At 44.9% G+C, this 16,740-nt stretch overlaps 1 long non-coding RNA gene across 1 annotated transcript in view; it reads left to right on the top strand.

The window, feature by feature from the left end:
- The first annotated feature begins 374 nt into the window (after nt 1-374).
- LOC308556788 overlaps nt 375-16,740 on the top strand; it is a 28,087-nt gene continuing 11,721 nt past the window's right edge. The window contains exon 1 of the long non-coding RNA XR_013998757.1: nt 375-697. This is a non-coding gene — a long non-coding RNA (uncharacterized lncRNA). The remainder of the gene's footprint in view (nt 698-16,740) is intronic.

Consider the following 16,740-nt stretch of genomic DNA (forward strand, 5'->3'; position numbering starts at 1 on the left):
GGGACTGCTGTCCATTCTATAGCCCGCACAGCAGAGGCCGGAAGACAACACCGAGGACGTTCACCCGCGGCTTCTGAGCGGTGCGGTTCCAGGGATTTTAAGTTTTCTTATTTTTTTGATTATTGTAGTTTCTAAGTTTTTTCTAATGTACAGTACGGTGCTTTTTAAATAAGATGGGTTGGTCGAAAACGCCTGCGGAAGTCTGGCAGCAATACCCTGCCCTGTAAGCGCCCCACCCCATCCCCCACTTTTTTTTTTTTTTTTTCTTGCCAGGGACAGTCTGTTCCAGCGGCCGGGGCCGAGCTCCGCCTCCCGGGCTCCTCTAGGCCCGCCCCTGGCCACGCCCCCAGCCCCTCCTCCCGCCCCGCCCCCTCCGGCGGTTGCAGCCAAAACCCGGAGAGGCGGACGCCCCCCTGACGCGTGCGGCTCCGGCCGCCGGGCCGGGCTTGTTCCGCCGCCGGGTCAGGGGCTGCTGTCACCGAGAAAGGAGGCTTGAAGACTCTCCGCTCCTTCCGTCCCTCGCTCGGTCCCTGGCAAAGGCGACGGACCCGCGCCGCCGACCCCCTGCCGCGAGCTCGCGCCCGCCGAAGTGGGTCAGGGCCCGACTGAGCATGCTCCGGCCGCGCCGCGCCGCCGCGAGCTGCGCTGCGGGCGCCCGGGTGGTGGTGGCCGCGCGCTCGCTCGTCGCCTCGGGCAGGTCAGGAGGCCGGTGGAGGCAGGGCCGTGGGGGCGCGCGGCCCGCGCGCGTGGGCGGGTCGCCCGCGCCGAGGCCCGTGTGTGTGTGGGGGGGGGGGTGCGCGTGCGTGCGTGGGATCTGGTTTACAAGAGAATCGAAGCGTGCTTTTTCCCTAAAAGACTGACACTGGAAATCATATTTTAACATACCCCCCTTTTTTTTATGGCATCTTGAATAACACATTTTAACTCTAAGAACTTTGCAGTCTGGTTTCTTTCAAGTTTTTCCCCCCAAATATTTAATAAGCATTCTTTACAGTTGCACTCGAACCCCAAAATTGCACCTGTTTTACCAAAGACCGGATTTCCGTCCTTGCTCTCACATAGTCTTGCAATATTATATTCCTTTTTCTGAAATTCAGGCCCTCCGCCTTCTCCCTCGGACCCCCTGCCGCCTTTCGGGTCCTCAGGGAGCGCGCAGGGTGCCCTCGCAGCCCCGCGCTGCGCCGGAGGCGGGTGCGCTCGCGCGTGGCCGCTGCAGGAGAGGACGGAGGGGAGAGCCCGCGGAGAAGGGGCCTCGCGGGCTGCCGAGGAGCCCGCCCAGGGAGCCTCGCGCGAGCCACCCGGGGGGCGTGGTCTGTTCTTCCTGGGGGGAGGTAGACCGGCAGGTGGGACCCCGCGAGGCTTGGGGGTCCCAGCAGGCAACACCCCGGCGAGGGCTGGCTCCATTGCAGTGTCTTCTCCCCTGGAGCCCCGGCTCCGCTTAAGCTTAAGGTCACTTTTGGCGCCGCTCCCCGCGGTGGGTGCCTTGTCCTGGGGCCGCTTCCCTTCTCGCCCCTGAGGGCTCCCCCGCTCCGATGGCTGTCAGGACCAGGGTGCCGCTGTCAGGACCAGGGTGCCGCTGTCAGGACCAGGGTGCCGTCAGCTGGCTGTGCGCACAGGCCGTGCTAGTTGTTCGTTGCTGGGGCCCTTTCTGGTCCAGCAGGCTCCTGTTCTTTTTTTTTTTTTTTAACAATTTTAGGTTGTATAACTTTATTTTAAATATATCTTTCTTGATTTCAGAGACAGGAAGGGAGAGGGAGGGGGAGAGAGAGAGAGGAACATCAATGATGAGAGAGCCATTGGTCGGCTGCCCCCCCCTCTATGTGCCCTGACCAGGAGTGGAACCCCCATCGCCTGGATCCTAGGTCGATGCTCAGCCGCTGAGCCCCGCTGGGCCAGGCACCTGTTCTGATTAGTCAGTGTCTATTCCTGACTGTCCATGCCAGTTGTTAATATTTGGAATATTATCTTTGCCCCAAACCATAACTTCTTGTATGCATCTACCCAAGTCCAGACACGTATATGTAATCTACCGTTATCTCAATTGCTGTCACCCTCAGGAAACTTGAACCCCGTATGTCCCAAATAGGACTCTGGAGCTGTAGCTGCTCTCCTGCCTGTGTGACCTAACTTGTTTACCGGGACCCCCCCCCCCACCTTCTCAGCCATGCACACCGCAAATATGGGTGTTATCCTAGACTCCTCCATCTGCCTTTCCCCTCTCATCTAGCCTGTCACTGGCGCGGTCCGCCCTGCCCTTAGACGCCTGAGTTCAGGCCCTCCGCTTCCATCTTCCCTTGCAGAAGGATCCTCTCTCTGTGTTCCCGCCAATCCATCCTCTGTGCCTCCTCAGATTTTCTTCCGAAGCAAATGATATTTCAATATATGTGCTAAAAATCCTTAAATGGATTCATAGTACTTTCAGGATAAAATCTGATTTTCAGACATGAACTGGTCCCTGCGTCCACTCCCACCAGCGCCCCCGACAGTCCCCTACCCTAGCAATCCGACTTACTTGTCAGGCAGGTTCAGACCTCTGTGTTCCTTTCGTGCTTCTCTCCACCCTGCCCCCTTGCTCATCCCTTGGCGAACATTGTCAGAGGAGACCCAGTTCAGGCTGGTCTCCTCTGACCTCCCCAAGGTCACTTCCTCTTGAATACATCAGCTGCACCATATGCCTTGTCTCCATTTTTTTATTTTTTATTTTTAGACTGCTTTATTGATTTCACATAATGAAAAGAATAATTTTTTTTCTTCCCCAAAAGTGGGTGAAATTTTCCTGCTGGACAGAGAGTTTTATATGGAGACAAAACAATATTCTGTTAGAAACTGGTAAAGAGGAAACACCAAACAGTTTATAGAAAAGTAAATCCCAAAACTACTAGCTTTTAGAGCAGAGGCCACATGGTTAACCTCAGGGAAAGCCTTAATATTCAAGGTATAAGGCAAAAGTCATAATGATTCCCAGACTCAGGAGTTTGGAAGAGCATAGTGTGTCTCATTTGCTGCCCCCTAGTCTTTCTCCTGGTTTCCATTCGCTGCACTACGATCTTTTCTGCATCATTTCCGACTTCATCGTGATCAACGTGCTTGTTAGATATGGCCCATGGAAAATTAAAGACAAGTCCCCTAACCCACCCCAGCCTGACAGTTCCTCCAAGCTTCTGGGCTTCCCCCACCCCCCAGATGGCGTGGCTCCTCTCCATTCTGCACGGGGGCCCTGTCCCCTCCTTCGTTTTCCAGTTGGGCATTTTCCATGTTGAGATTTTTTACCGCTTGTTCCTCTTTGGATGCCATTGTTCCTGGGCTTGTCCTTGCTGTCTGCTGCTCCTCCCGATTCTTGCAGCAGCACTTGGACCTGGAGACCTGCTCCTCCTCTGCCTCCACCTCCTACTCTTGGGGCTTACCTGGCCCAAGTCCTCGGGACCACAGGGAGCAGGAACCCAGGGGGTGTGAGCAACCGCAGGGTCTGCCTTGTTTCCATTTTGACACCTGACCTCGATTTGTTTTCCTTTGTCTCCTCCATTATGGTGTAGGCAGCGTGACCACAAGGGGCTCGTCTCAACAATCTTTGTGTCTTTGTTCTCAGTCCTCAATAAAATTTTACTTGATGAGTGAGTAATAGACATATGTACGCATGTAATATTTAAAGTTTATTAATTTTTAAAATTCTTCCTGAGAATTGTAAGTAGAGCGAAGAGAAAGAAATACAATAACAGTCACATGGTGTGTAACCTGCTGAATGGTTATGCTCCTTTGAGTAATATAAGCGAGGTCTCGGATTTGATCTTAAACCCAGTGATTTTCTTCAGCTTCAGAAATCGGGAAGCTTTCTTGTGAGCTAGTCTGATGTCCCCATTTTATCCATCTGTGGCTGCACAAGCTCAGCGTTGTCTTGCTAATTAACCACAAAGTCCATTGTTCTCGCTCATTGTGTTTCCTTCCACAGTGTAGTTATAACCTCCTAATTGTGTGCTTACGTCTTAGAATAGATTTTATTTTTTCTGTTGAAAGTATGGCATTCTGGGAGGGCAGATTAATCATTTAGGAATGAACATAATTTTTATGGTTCTATCAGCTCCCATTGCCTGCTGAGAGCACCCAGAGTTAAGTATGGATGGACTGACTGCCTCCTTTAGGTTAACCGGGGATGGATGATGAATTTATTCCAGACCTCCTGGATAGAGTGGTTCAGGGACTGTGATTTTAATAGTCCCTCCTATTGATTGCACATAATATACTTGAGAGACACAGTTTTAAGTCATATGGATAAAAGAAAAACAAAAACAAAATTATTAGCTCAGAACTTCAGGTAGCCCCTGGATTGGTTTTTGTTGGCAGAAAGATGTACGTGGGCTGGAAGAACATTGGCCCATTTGTTAAACGTGTTATTCATGTTCGTGCTTAGTAACATTAGAGAGTTTGGAGAACATAGTATGTATGTAGTAAGGGAGCTGCTTGTTTTCCACGTGATAACCGACAAGGGGATTTTATGGGTCACTCATGTAGGCCCGGTGTTACTCTCCAGCACTTCTTTCCTAAATTCAACCTCCTTTGACAGAGGGTGATGGGACAGTGGAGGTTCTGATCTTACCTCCTTCCTGGAAGTGGACAATCACAGGCGTGCAACCCTACATTAGGCCTTTTTCTTGTTCCTGGGAGTCTGAAAAGGCAAAGTTAGGAAGGAGGGTGGGGGAGCAATGAAAGGAAGCAGAAACTTCCCTATAATCTTGTGACTTGCTAAAGAAAACAAAGCTTCTTAAAAAGTCTTAGTCAATGTTAGGAAAATATTTCCTCTTTTTTATGGCTTTAGACTGAGCATCGGTGTTGGTCTTTTGGAGGTGTGTGTGTGCATGTGTGGGGTCTAACCAGTTAGCCAGATGCAAAAATCAGGAGGGCAGATGGTGTGCCTGCCACTCGAGTGGGGCAGAAGACCCAGCCTGAAGGAGCATGCCCTTCCTGGATCTCCCTCTGAGACCACACCAAAGACCTGCTCTCCTGGACAGTTTCCCAACCTGGGACATTAATGGACATTGCAGCCAAGTCTCCTGTGTGTAGGGACTTCCTGACAGTGGGTGGATATTTGCATAGGAGGGTTGGAAGAGGGACTCTCCTTGTGAAACAGGTGTGAAAGAGCCCTGGAGAGCCTTACTAGGGAAATGGGGTGAGTCTCCTAGAGGGGGACTCCTTTGTATAAATTTGACTTTGCAGGTGCTTTCCCTTGGATTCTGGGAAGGTTATGTCTTATACATAGCTTGCAGTTTTGTTATTTTGGTTTATAATTTCCTCGGGATGGACGGAAGGCCAGACATCCACTTTCCCACCATAGGATAGAGGAAGTCAAAGTTGGGTGATCAAACAAACAGGTAATCAAACAAACAGACAAACAAGTCACCGGGCAACAAGTGGGAAAACAGACACCCAAAGAAGCCAGCATGATGTCCAGGAGCGTGGCCCACAAGGACAGTCCTTTGCCCCAACACTTGACAGGGAAGCCACAGTGCTCACTTTGGAACATCGCTCAGAACTGAGGGCCCCTGGAGTCCAGGTGAGCTTCTGCAGCTTCACTGCAACCTTGGCAGGAATGACCTGAGAAACCTGCATGAGGGGAAAAGTCCAAAGTAAACTCCGGAAGTTGAATTGTGATTTTCTATGCAGGTGATTTTCAAGCCTCTCTCTTTTATAAGTAGTTATTGACTAGAATTAAGAGGATAGTGAATTTTATATTTTTTCTTTTTATCTTGTGGTTACATGTGACACCCAGTCTCGGTGTGCACATGGCGGAGAGGGCTTTTTGCCAGGGCAGAGGCTGGGCAGAAGCCCTGGCGAGTGGCCAAGGCGGGGAGGCCAGAGGGCGAGGTGGATGACAGGGCAGTAGGAGTCCTTTGGGAGGTTTAGGACTCTTACAGAGACAGCAGTGATGAGGGTGAGAGGTTGGCCTGGCAGTAGGTGGAAGCAGCTGGTTTTCGTTTGGTAAGATTTGAAGGACACTAGGAGGCTAAGAAGCCCTATTGTCTGTGGCTATCCGGCTTCCTTCCTCGGGCCTTCCCCTCTGCTGAGTGATGTTTGGATAGATCAGGGAGCTGCTGTCCAAAGGCCAGGTGCTGCCCTGAGAGACCACATAGCAGGGAGCACGAAGGCCCTGGACATCTACTAGTGAATTTTCACCATGGGAAAGGACGAAGTGGGGACTAAAATGTACTTTAAAAAAATATATACGTTTTTATTGATTTCAGAGAGAGGAAAAGAGAGGGAGAGAGATAGCAACATCAATGATGAGAGTCATTGATCAGCTGCCTCCTGCACACCACCCACTGGGAACTGAGCCTGAAATCCAGGCAAGTGCCCTGACCGGGAATCGAACTGTGACCTCCTGGTAAACACTCAACCACTGATGTCAACACTCAACCACTGAGCAATGCTGGCCAGACTAAAATGTACCTTTGATATTCCTGTAATTGTGGTTTGAGCCAACCTGAGGAATGAAGTTATTTAACAATTTGAAACTTTTCTTCCCCCTTACAAAAGACGCAGTCCAAAATGTGCTCACCTTCCGTATGATCCTTTCACCTCCCACATCATCGATACCATTTCTACCTGTAATTACAGGAATGACTGTGCTTGGTTTGTTCTCCATTATGGATGAGTTGTGCTTATGAATAGTTCCCCTTCACTTATGGACCATGCGGTGGCTATAATAGAACTGTAGTTATCCAGCTGAGGAAACAGGTTTCTTTATTTGGGCCACACCTGCTTCCCAGGCATTTGTAAGCTCTGCAGCTTCTCTTTAGTAGTCTTTTCAATTTGATCTGGTATAGATTCTGGTACATGTAGATGCCAGTAAATTTTGTTGAATTTCTTGCTGGAGATAGGTATTAGAACTACATGTTGGAGTATCTCGGAGGCAGGCATTTTAAAATTCAAATAGCATCAGTCACTTGGTTGGTCTGAAATGCTGTTCAGACTTCGGCCTCATTCTGCATGGTATTGATTCTGCGTTTCTTCCCGAAGGCATGTTTCAGATCTGTTACCAGCTCATTTCTGCCTGCTTTGGGTCAGCTGACAAAAAGGCAAAGCTGATAGTAACTGTGGATGAATCGGCTAAATGCATGAAAAATTATGAAGGACAAGGTTAAGGAATGATGTCTATTTTTCAGTATCATGGTTCCTGGGTTCTCTATGCTAATAGAGTATTTCTGCTATTAATTTCAATGAGCTTTCCATCTTTGCTTTAATAGAAATTTTAAAGATGTCTTGAAGTCAACCACCCCTAAAACTTGAGGGATATTGTGATTGTATTTATGAACTAAATGGGCCAGTTTCCTTAAACCGAATAAAAGTTACAATTTGCTGCTCAAAGTAGGGTATGGTGACTCAGAAGAGCAGCTAGGAATTGCTAATAAGCACGATGACATTGGATGTGGCAGTGACAGGAGAAAGCAGAGTACAGTATAAAAGGACTCTGAAGACCCGACTCGATGGGATTGATCGCAGTGATTAATAATTCTGTGTGTGCTTTGGCCTGTAGCGCTAATTACTGAAAATGGACTACACTTGAAAGGGGAATACCCAGCCTGTCTTCAGGAATCTTCGACTGTTACATGAATATTACATTTAATTACATTAAAAATCCTCTATTGCTTTTTGCCCGTAAGACACATGGTAGGTAATGAGTTCTCTTGGAGCAGAACTGCCCGTCATCGTTAGGCCTTTACCGACCTATCACTCGCTTAGCACTGGACCCAGGGATGCAGGAGAACCAAAAACAGTTCAGAAGGTGTTAGTATTACAAAAGAGCAGCAATATAGACAACCCTGGGAAAAATGACACCCTCATACTCTGCCTTACACTAACCTTTCAGCTTGGCGCTGTTGGCATGTTGAAATTCCCGTGTACTCTTTCAGAACTAGGTGCTTTGGTTGTAAAGGTCTTATTTTTTTCTCTCTTTTTCTTATTTTGACGTGTATGCGCATTCTGTTTATTTCTCTTGAGAGTGTTATTTGCTTTCCTTTCATAATGTTATGGGAAGATTCATGAGAAGACCTATGGGGAAATGAGGAACCAAAGTCATTACTGGAAGGATCCGAGAGACTTGTCGGAAGCCAGGCTATAGCCCTCAGACAGCATTCCCGTTGGCCTGACTTCCAGGACAGTTCCCAAATACCACGTGCTTAAATGGCTGGATTGATTCATTTCTTGTAAGATTCTGACTCAGACACAGGTTTACTTTAAATAGTAGGCATCTAACCTAAGTATTAAAAATGTCATATCACAGGCAAGTCATGGAAGTTATGTAATTTAAAGATTGCTGGCTTTTTGACACCAGCATTTTATGTGAAAATACACTTTTTTTTTTTGGTATTTGTATTTGTGAGATCTACTTACTAATGCAGTTAATTGTAGAATCCATGTTAGCAAATCAGTATTGCCAACTTCCACGAGGCTTCATTACTGTCAGATCCCTTTTTAGGCTTTCCTTGCTCAACCTCCCAGCTTTTCCTAGTGACACTCCTCCCCCTGACTCTCACTTCATCTAGGAGAAGGCCATGGTCTAAGTGGACCTCTCTGCAGTCAGTGCTTGGAAGCAAGGTTCTGAAGACCAAAGACACAGGGTGCTCGGACCTCTGGGTGCCCAAGGTGACCGTGCATCAGGAGTGTTCTGTTTTGCTTCAGGCTCCAGCTGTTTCATGGCCCCTGACTACTGCCATCACGGTTGACGGTGACAGAAGAATGTAATGGGCATTTGCCACTGCCCTTAACTTCCCTCCAACTTCCCAAATCCTCATGGTGGCACCAGGTTGAAGCCTGATATTAGGGCAGACATGCCCCCCCCCCCACTGTCCTCTTATCATCTCTGCTTCATCAAGCACCTGCTACTTTCTGGTGCTGAGGCACTGTTACATCTGACCCAGTCCTGTTAAAGATACCTGTCCTCCTGTGGGTCCCCCTGGGGATCTCTTCAGAGCCCCTCAAAAGCCAGGAGGCCTCTCAGAGTTGCAGCTGGATCTGGAGTTGCAGTTAGAGCCACGAGTTCCTTGAGAGGTCTAGAGGTGGGATCGTGGAGTGACAGGAAACAGGAAGTTAAGAAGGGGATATGTATGTCTTCACTTCATACTCTTGTCTACTGAGTGCAACTTTGAAATGAGATCAATATTTTCAGTATCTATTCAAATGCATATCGATAGTTTTAGAGGGAGGATATTTTTCATTTGTTGCATTAACTGTCAACCTGTGTCCTCCTAAACGTTATGACGACCACCAGCACTCCTGTGATGAAGTGGTAAATTGGACAGTGTTACATGAGCTCCAGTATGATTGGCCCTCAATGTCATCACAAGAAATTAGTCATATAATTCATGAGTTTTAGAATGGATTAGATGCAGTATTTTGGACAGTGAAGCTAATATTGAAAATAAGTGGGAAAACCAAGCCTAATGCATACATTTTAATTTATTATAAAATAAATGTGCCAGATTTTTCTAACAACTTAGGAACATCGCATAATTTATTATGACAGTTCATTTACGAAATAACTAGGATGCCCTTTGTTTTTAAGCTATAAAACAAATTGGAGAGTGACTCTGATCCCATGAGTTATTTATGGTGGAAGATTAAAAAAAACATTGAGCATGATGAATGACTTTTCAGTGACAGGATTACAGTAAGAATAAATAACAGCAACAATAAAAATATAATGAATTTTACGTTTTAAATCAGTCTAAAGAATTTTCCAAAACAGCAAATTAAGTGATTTTATTTTTATCTGGTACATTAAAATTACCTTAGCATGCAAAGTACCTTTAACATACATTGCTTATACTCCCAAACTAGTTAAAACCCCTTGAGGATAGAGGCCACATCCAGCCCCTGCATCCAGGGTATTATCCTACACATAGTAGGTACTTGTTAAATGTCTGTTGAATAAAATATGAACTTCATAGTGATTTATGTAGTGTTCAAATAAACTAGCCTATATTAGGAAAGGAAGAATATGAAAGAGAGGCAATGATTTCATTTTGAATAGTTGTTGACCAAAATAATAATAAATAATAATAAAAATAAGAAGAATAAAAGAATGAATATTTGGCTAGAAGCAAGTTGGTATTTGGGAAGGTGGCTTCTCGTATAGGGTTAGGTTCTAAAATTAGTATGTAGTCAAAATTCATCTAGAAAATCCCTTACGTTGACCATAAAATTTAACATATGCATTTGAGTATATAATCTATTTCCAAGGGGAGGGATGAAATGAGAGTCTCTATACAAAAGTCTGGGCTGTCATATCCATCTGTTTAAAGATATCTATCAAGATCCCAGGTGAAAAGAGGCTAGAGAGAGATGTCCAAGAGTTTCTGTTGCCTACAGGATTTCCTCCATTCTGTCTTAATATTAAACTTTATAACTTTAATACATATCGCTGTGAGGGTTCAGCCTAATAAGGAGTCACATTTTCTGTATCTTATGTAGTACGGTAGGGTCAGATGCTGAAGCCAGAGACTCCATTGCCTCTGTCTTACAGAGCTCTCTTATGATGTGAAGGGAAACTGGAAGTCCGTGGCGATTCTTTGATTTAATGAAATGGTTTCAGAGTCGCTGGAGCTCTGTGCTGTACCCATTCCGGAGCGGGGTTGGCACAGAGAGGTTTTGATTAAGCTTGAACTGTTTGGTGAAGGCCTGCTCTGTTGGTCACTGCTCTCAGATCACAACACACGGTGGCAGGACAGTAAAACCAAGACATCATTTGTGTTTGAATTTAATCTTATTTTGTTTTGGTTTTAGGAAGACTCCGTCATTTAACCGTTTTAAGAGTCTAAATGGGGAGATTGCATAAGGCATAGGGGATTAGTGCAATTTGTTACTATTATTGGAAAAAATGTAAAATCTGGTGGGCTGTATGAGGTTGATTATCTGACTGAAGTTCATCATTAATAATGATTTTGGACAGAAGATGTAGTATTCCTGTTCTGTTTGTGTGAGCGCGTCGTACATTTCTCAGCCTTTCCTTGAATGATATCCTTACTAATGTAAGTGCCATCCACGGCCTGTTTGTAACTTGCTTAAGGAACTTGAATGATCAAAGCCCTTTCAAGGTTTATCCTGAAACAACTTCTTGGTTTAGGTGCCAGGAACGAGACTCCACGTATCTGTGGTGATGCTGGCTTATTCTAGCAACGAGATTTACTTCTGACAGGACTACAGGGAGCTTCAGCTACAGAGTGGTTTTCTGGGGGGATCACAAGAGCACTGCTACTTGCCATGTTGTTGGGTAAAAACTGAATGCTGGAGAGCATGGATTCCACGAGCTCCATGAGGTTTTGTGCTCTTCTCATTTATTTACATTTCGTATCTATAGCCAGGAGTGGAATATAATGAATCCCTGTCCAACAGGCCTGGCATTCCTTGGTGGCAGAGTGCTGGGCCTCTACCTGCGGAATCACTCAGGAGTCAGAGGATTGCCTGCACGCTGTGAATCCTGCCAGTGTGCTCTGGCTTGCCTTCCGTGGATGCTTCTCTCCTGCCACCTGTGTGTTCCTGCCATTTACAAAATGGGCAGAGTGGTCCTTTCCTCAGGCGCTTGTGGTCTTGTGTATGGACGTGCTGACTGTATGGGGTATCAATGGTCACTGTAAAGCCCTTTATACAAATGTATGCAATGTACCACCATGTTTGAGGTGACACATGTAGTGCCATCTTTCCAGAGGTGCCGACTCAAAACCCATTGGTTTGAGTCCTGCTGGGTTGGTGTACCAACTGTGCTGATATGAGTAATTTACATGGGAGAGGACCTCGAAGGGGCAGTAACTGGATTAATCCTGTATCTGTGCTATGGACTGAACTGTGTCCTCAAAAATTCATATGTTGAAGCCCTAATCCCAGTGTGATGGCATTAGGAGGCTGTGGTAGGAAGTATTTAGGTCTTAAGGATGGAATCTTCAGGATGGGTTTGTGTCCTTATAAGAAGAGTTAGGAGAGGATCTCTCTCTCTCTGCATGTGAGGATCCTGCAAGAAGGCAGTCCTTTGCAAGCCAGGCAGAGGGATCTCACCAGAACCTAACCATGCTGGCACCCTGATCTTGCCCTTTCCTGCCTCCAGATCTATGAGAAATAGATGTCTGTGGTTTAAGCCACCCAGCCTATGGTATCTTGTTAAAGCAGCCCGAAGTGACTAAGATGGTATGGTTCCAGTAAACATTTGTCTAGAACATAGTGTCATCCTTACTCTGACTCATGTCTTCCGATACAGAGGAATCAGCTTACATCACGACAACTGTAACAATTTAAGGAGGGGCCAACATTCGTGCCACACTAGTGCAGTGTGCTGCTATGATGAGGGACCGAGTTTCCTTTTTGTAAGGATGCAATTTAATGCAGCTTTCAGAGTGGAGCAGGCTGTGTTGCCATGGAGTAGTTTGTACATGGTATATATGGAATTGAGATTAGAATGCAGCTGTACCATATGTGTGTCTTTTGAAGAAGTGGTTCTGTGTTTTTGTTTGTTTTGGGACATGAGGCTGATTCAGACAATCTCCTACAGAAAAGGCCTATGAGTATTTTTGCTCTCATCAAAATTCTCGTTTTCTAAAATTTCTAAAAGATTAATTTATCAAAAATTTAACAATTTTTAAGTCACTCCCCATGTCCACTAGGTATCTGAGAAGACCTTTCAATTCCAAAAAAACCCAGCCTTCACAGAATGTGTAACCACCCTGTCCATTTCAGAACACACAGTTCGTATGTACCTGTTGGCCAGGTGTTTTTGTTTTAAGTCACCTCAAGTCCTTTTTGGAAACAGGGATATCAATGAAATAAATCACCAAATACACAAAGAGATGTGGACAGTTTTTCAGGTTAGCACAGTATGGCCACTGCAGATGGAGAGTCATAGGTTGGGGTCAGGGCGACCCTGGATCATCTTCCGAGTTAGCAGTCAGAGAGGACAGCCAGTTCTGCCCCACAGGGTGCTCCGTGTGCCAGTGGATGCTCTGTTTGACCAGGAACAAGAGGAGAGACTCAAGGAGAGCAGTGAATACCAGCATCAAGCTGAGGTTCGTTGCAAACACACTAATGGTTGGTAGACCAGCTGTGCAGCCGGCCCTCCACATGATTAGAAACAGAGAGTAGCCTCACCTGCTCCCTTTTGCTACTGCACTGGCCTCCATCAGCAGCCACACTTAATTTTAAATTGGCAAGAGAGGATTCACCCAGTGTTTGAATTTATACAGCCTCTGCATGAAACAGTTTGCCCCCTAATCTTCAATTCTAATGTGCTGACTGCATTTGAGTACTTAAGTTGGATTTCACTTATATGTTTATACATATAAAATGTTGATGTAAAGACAGTGAATTTTGGTTGAGGTGTATTATTAGTTTGCTAGGGTTGTTGTAGCATCACCGTAAACAGAGTGGCTTAAACAGGAACTTGTCTCATAGTTCTGGAGGCTAAAAATTCAAGATCAAGGGTCGCATGGCATGGCTGTTCTCCCCCTGAAGGTGCAGGGAAGGATCTCTCCCAGCCTCTCTCCTGGCATCTGGTAGTTCCTTGACATGTGGCAGCGTAACGGCAGCCTTCACATGGCATTCTCTCTGGGTGCCTGTCCATGTCCAACTTTCCCCTTTATAAGGACAGCAGTCGTGTTGGGTTAGTGGCCCACCCTGCTCCACTGTGACTCATCTTAACTAATTACATCTGCTACAACCTTATGTCCAAATAAGGTCACATTCTGAGGTACTTGGAGTGAGCATTTCAGCATATAAATTGGGTGGGGGGAGGCCAGCCACTAATAGTGTGATTGGCATAAAGACAGTCAACTATGGAGGGTCAGCACCAGTAGGATCCTGGAAGATTGTTGGATGCAGCCCCCTTATTTTACACATGAGATCAGTGGGCAGTAAAAGATACATTATATATTTTAAAAATTAAGTTAGGTAACGTATCCTCCAAATGTTCCATAATAAAAGTTTTTCGCCTGGCTGGGCGTGGCTCCGCAGTTGAGCATCGACCTAGGATCCAGGCGATCAGGGTTCGATTCCTGTCAGGGCACATGCCCGGGTTGCCGGCTTGATCCCCCTTCAACAGGCAGGCAGGAGGCAGCCGGTCAATGACTCTCTCATCACTGATATTTCTCTCTCTCTCCCTCTCCCTTCCTCTCTCTGAAATCAATAAAGGTATATTTAAAAAAAAAAGTTTTTCTATGTTTTTTCATGTCTTTCTCCCAATGCAAATGTGGCCGTCTCCTTTTCTTTCTTGGTCTCTGAATCTCCCCCACCATCCCCTCTCCTTCCTCACCGTCGGGAAATCTTCCTTAGCTCTTCTCACCAGCGGACTGCCCAACTCTGCACCCTGCACCACAAGCCTTTAGCAACGTGGCCCATCCTGTGTCCTGATTTTTATTAACGGACATCTGAGATGTACATGTCACCTTATGTTTTTATTATTCCATGCACTTATTAGACTCCTGGCCTTGGTGGATTGAACATTTTCTGGTTCTATTATTAAAAGGAACTCCAACAGTTAGGCACAGGAAACTTTCCTGAGAGACAAGTTTTAATCACCTGAATTTTGAAGAGTAGATGTGTGAAGGTATTTGGGAGTCAGGCTGGGGGGTGAGGTGGTAAGAGTAGCTGAGTTAATGAGTGCCTAGCTAACCATTCCTTACCCAAAAGTCAAACTAGCTGCAATTTTCCACTTTGATAATGTAAGCCTTTTGTTGGGGATGTATGTGTAATGATATTTAGAAAGTTCCCAGGGACATCAGACTCTATTGGTCTTGTCTCTATAACAAGGTTATGTGCTCCTTGAAGATAGGAACCACCCCTTTTCCTTCTAAGTGCCCTACATACTGGGGCAGGGCATGCTTGTTAACTTGTTGTGTTAAATAGTGAAGCCAGAGATTGTCTTAATAATAAATAAGGTCAATAAACAAAAATGTGTTATCTTATTTTGAGAGTAAGCATAAATTTACCATGATTATCCAATGGGATTTGCCATTTTAATTTTGAACAGTATGTAAAATATACTTTAAAATATTGTAAAAATTGAAAGCACATATTAACCATTCTAAAAAGTTAAAAATTAATTTAAATATTTCTCTAGAATGAATGAAAACATTTTTAAAGGATTAATGAAACAGGAGTACGTGATATAAAATTATACAGATTTCACATGAGAACACAAAATTTATTAAATATTTTAATGGGAAAATCAATATTTAAATATATTACTTTCCACCCACTGTTACTTAGAATGGCTTAGACATTGTACTTTATATCTAGTGTACAGAAATGTCTTGATGATTTCTCTCAATACCCGAATGTATTATCTTGTACTCCTGCATTTAATTAAATGAACAGATTTAGTCAGCATTAGTCATGAAATTCCAGGCCATTATATTATTAAATAATATTGTTTTCACAATTTATGCTAAATATGAGATATATTTGGATTTTTGTAACGATATCACTCAGAATAAAAAATTTACTGTAATCCTTCCTGCAAGCTTTTAAAGAAATTGTGACACCTGCTGGTTAAGATTTGTTACTTCATATTAATTTCAAATACAGTAAACGACGTTTTTCATTAGAGCATAGGAAGGTAATACAGTCTGAAGCAATCCTACATACAGACTTTTGAGATTTCCTAGGTTGTTACAAACCTTCCATGTTTATTCTTGCCTCTGCATGACCATAAATAACAAATCGATGGCTATATATTTCTGAATCTTTGCCATAGAGTCTGACAATGTAGGTTTTTTCTCTTGAGCAATGTGTGCCAAGAACATACCTGTAGGTGAGAGGTTGCTCAGTGCTGAAAAACCTCCTGCAGAATTACACTCTGCCTCTTCTTTTTCTGACCACTACTGTACAAACATACTGGTAATGCTGCTGTGTCTCCTTCTAGGCCTCAGCTCTCTCCCACTCCTCTGGCTGGCCCTAAGCACAGCCCTGTGGTAACCCATTGCTCAGAACCTCAGTTTCCTCATTTGTAAAATAGGGCTAATAATGCTGCTTCCAGTTGTTCTGAGCATTAAACTAGGTGATGCATGAATAGCACTTAGCTTCATTAATGTTATTTGTTAGTCTTAGAAGACTTTATGTATCTGTCATCAGTAGTTAGAAGATTCGCCAAGATATGACTAAGACTTTTCATCTCATCTATATTGTCTAATCCATTTTTTATCCTGGTTTTCTTCCCTTTTGTACTTTGAAGACCCCCTTCTTTGCCAGACAGACTTTGCAATCCCAGGGCCTAGAAATTTAGCTCATCAACACAACAGGACAGAAATCATCCGGAGGCTGGTGAGAAATGCCCCCATGGGTCCTCTGAGCACTTGAAGCTTCTCTAGCTTTTCTCCTCTGTTAATTAGTGTGTGCTCATTAAAACTAACTTTGTATTTGCTAGAAAGAGGGGATAATCATCATGACTTCGGTGAAGAAAAGCAAGTTTGGTAATTAGTTCAATAAATGCTAACAGTTACTGGGAGAGGTGCTGGGATGCAAGATGAGGAGACGAGCCCTTCCAGAAGCAGCTCACGAAAATCTCTTAACTGTTTTAACCCCAACAACATGTCCTTCCTGGCTATTCTTTTGCACCTTTTTAGGTCTTGCAAGTTTCAAGTGCCTGAAATTTCTTGCATTTGCCCTCTTTCCGCAATAGAGCTGACAGCTCTGTCTGCTGGGTGGGTCCCTGGCAGTCCTGAATAAACGGTGTTCATGGTGTAAATTAAGCGTCTGGCATGCAGAGTCATC

This window comes from Miniopterus schreibersii (assembly GCF_964146895.1).
Source record: "Miniopterus schreibersii genome assembly, chromosome: 4".
Classification (NCBI taxonomy): Eukaryota; Metazoa; Chordata; class Mammalia; order Chiroptera; family Miniopteridae; genus Miniopterus; species Miniopterus schreibersii.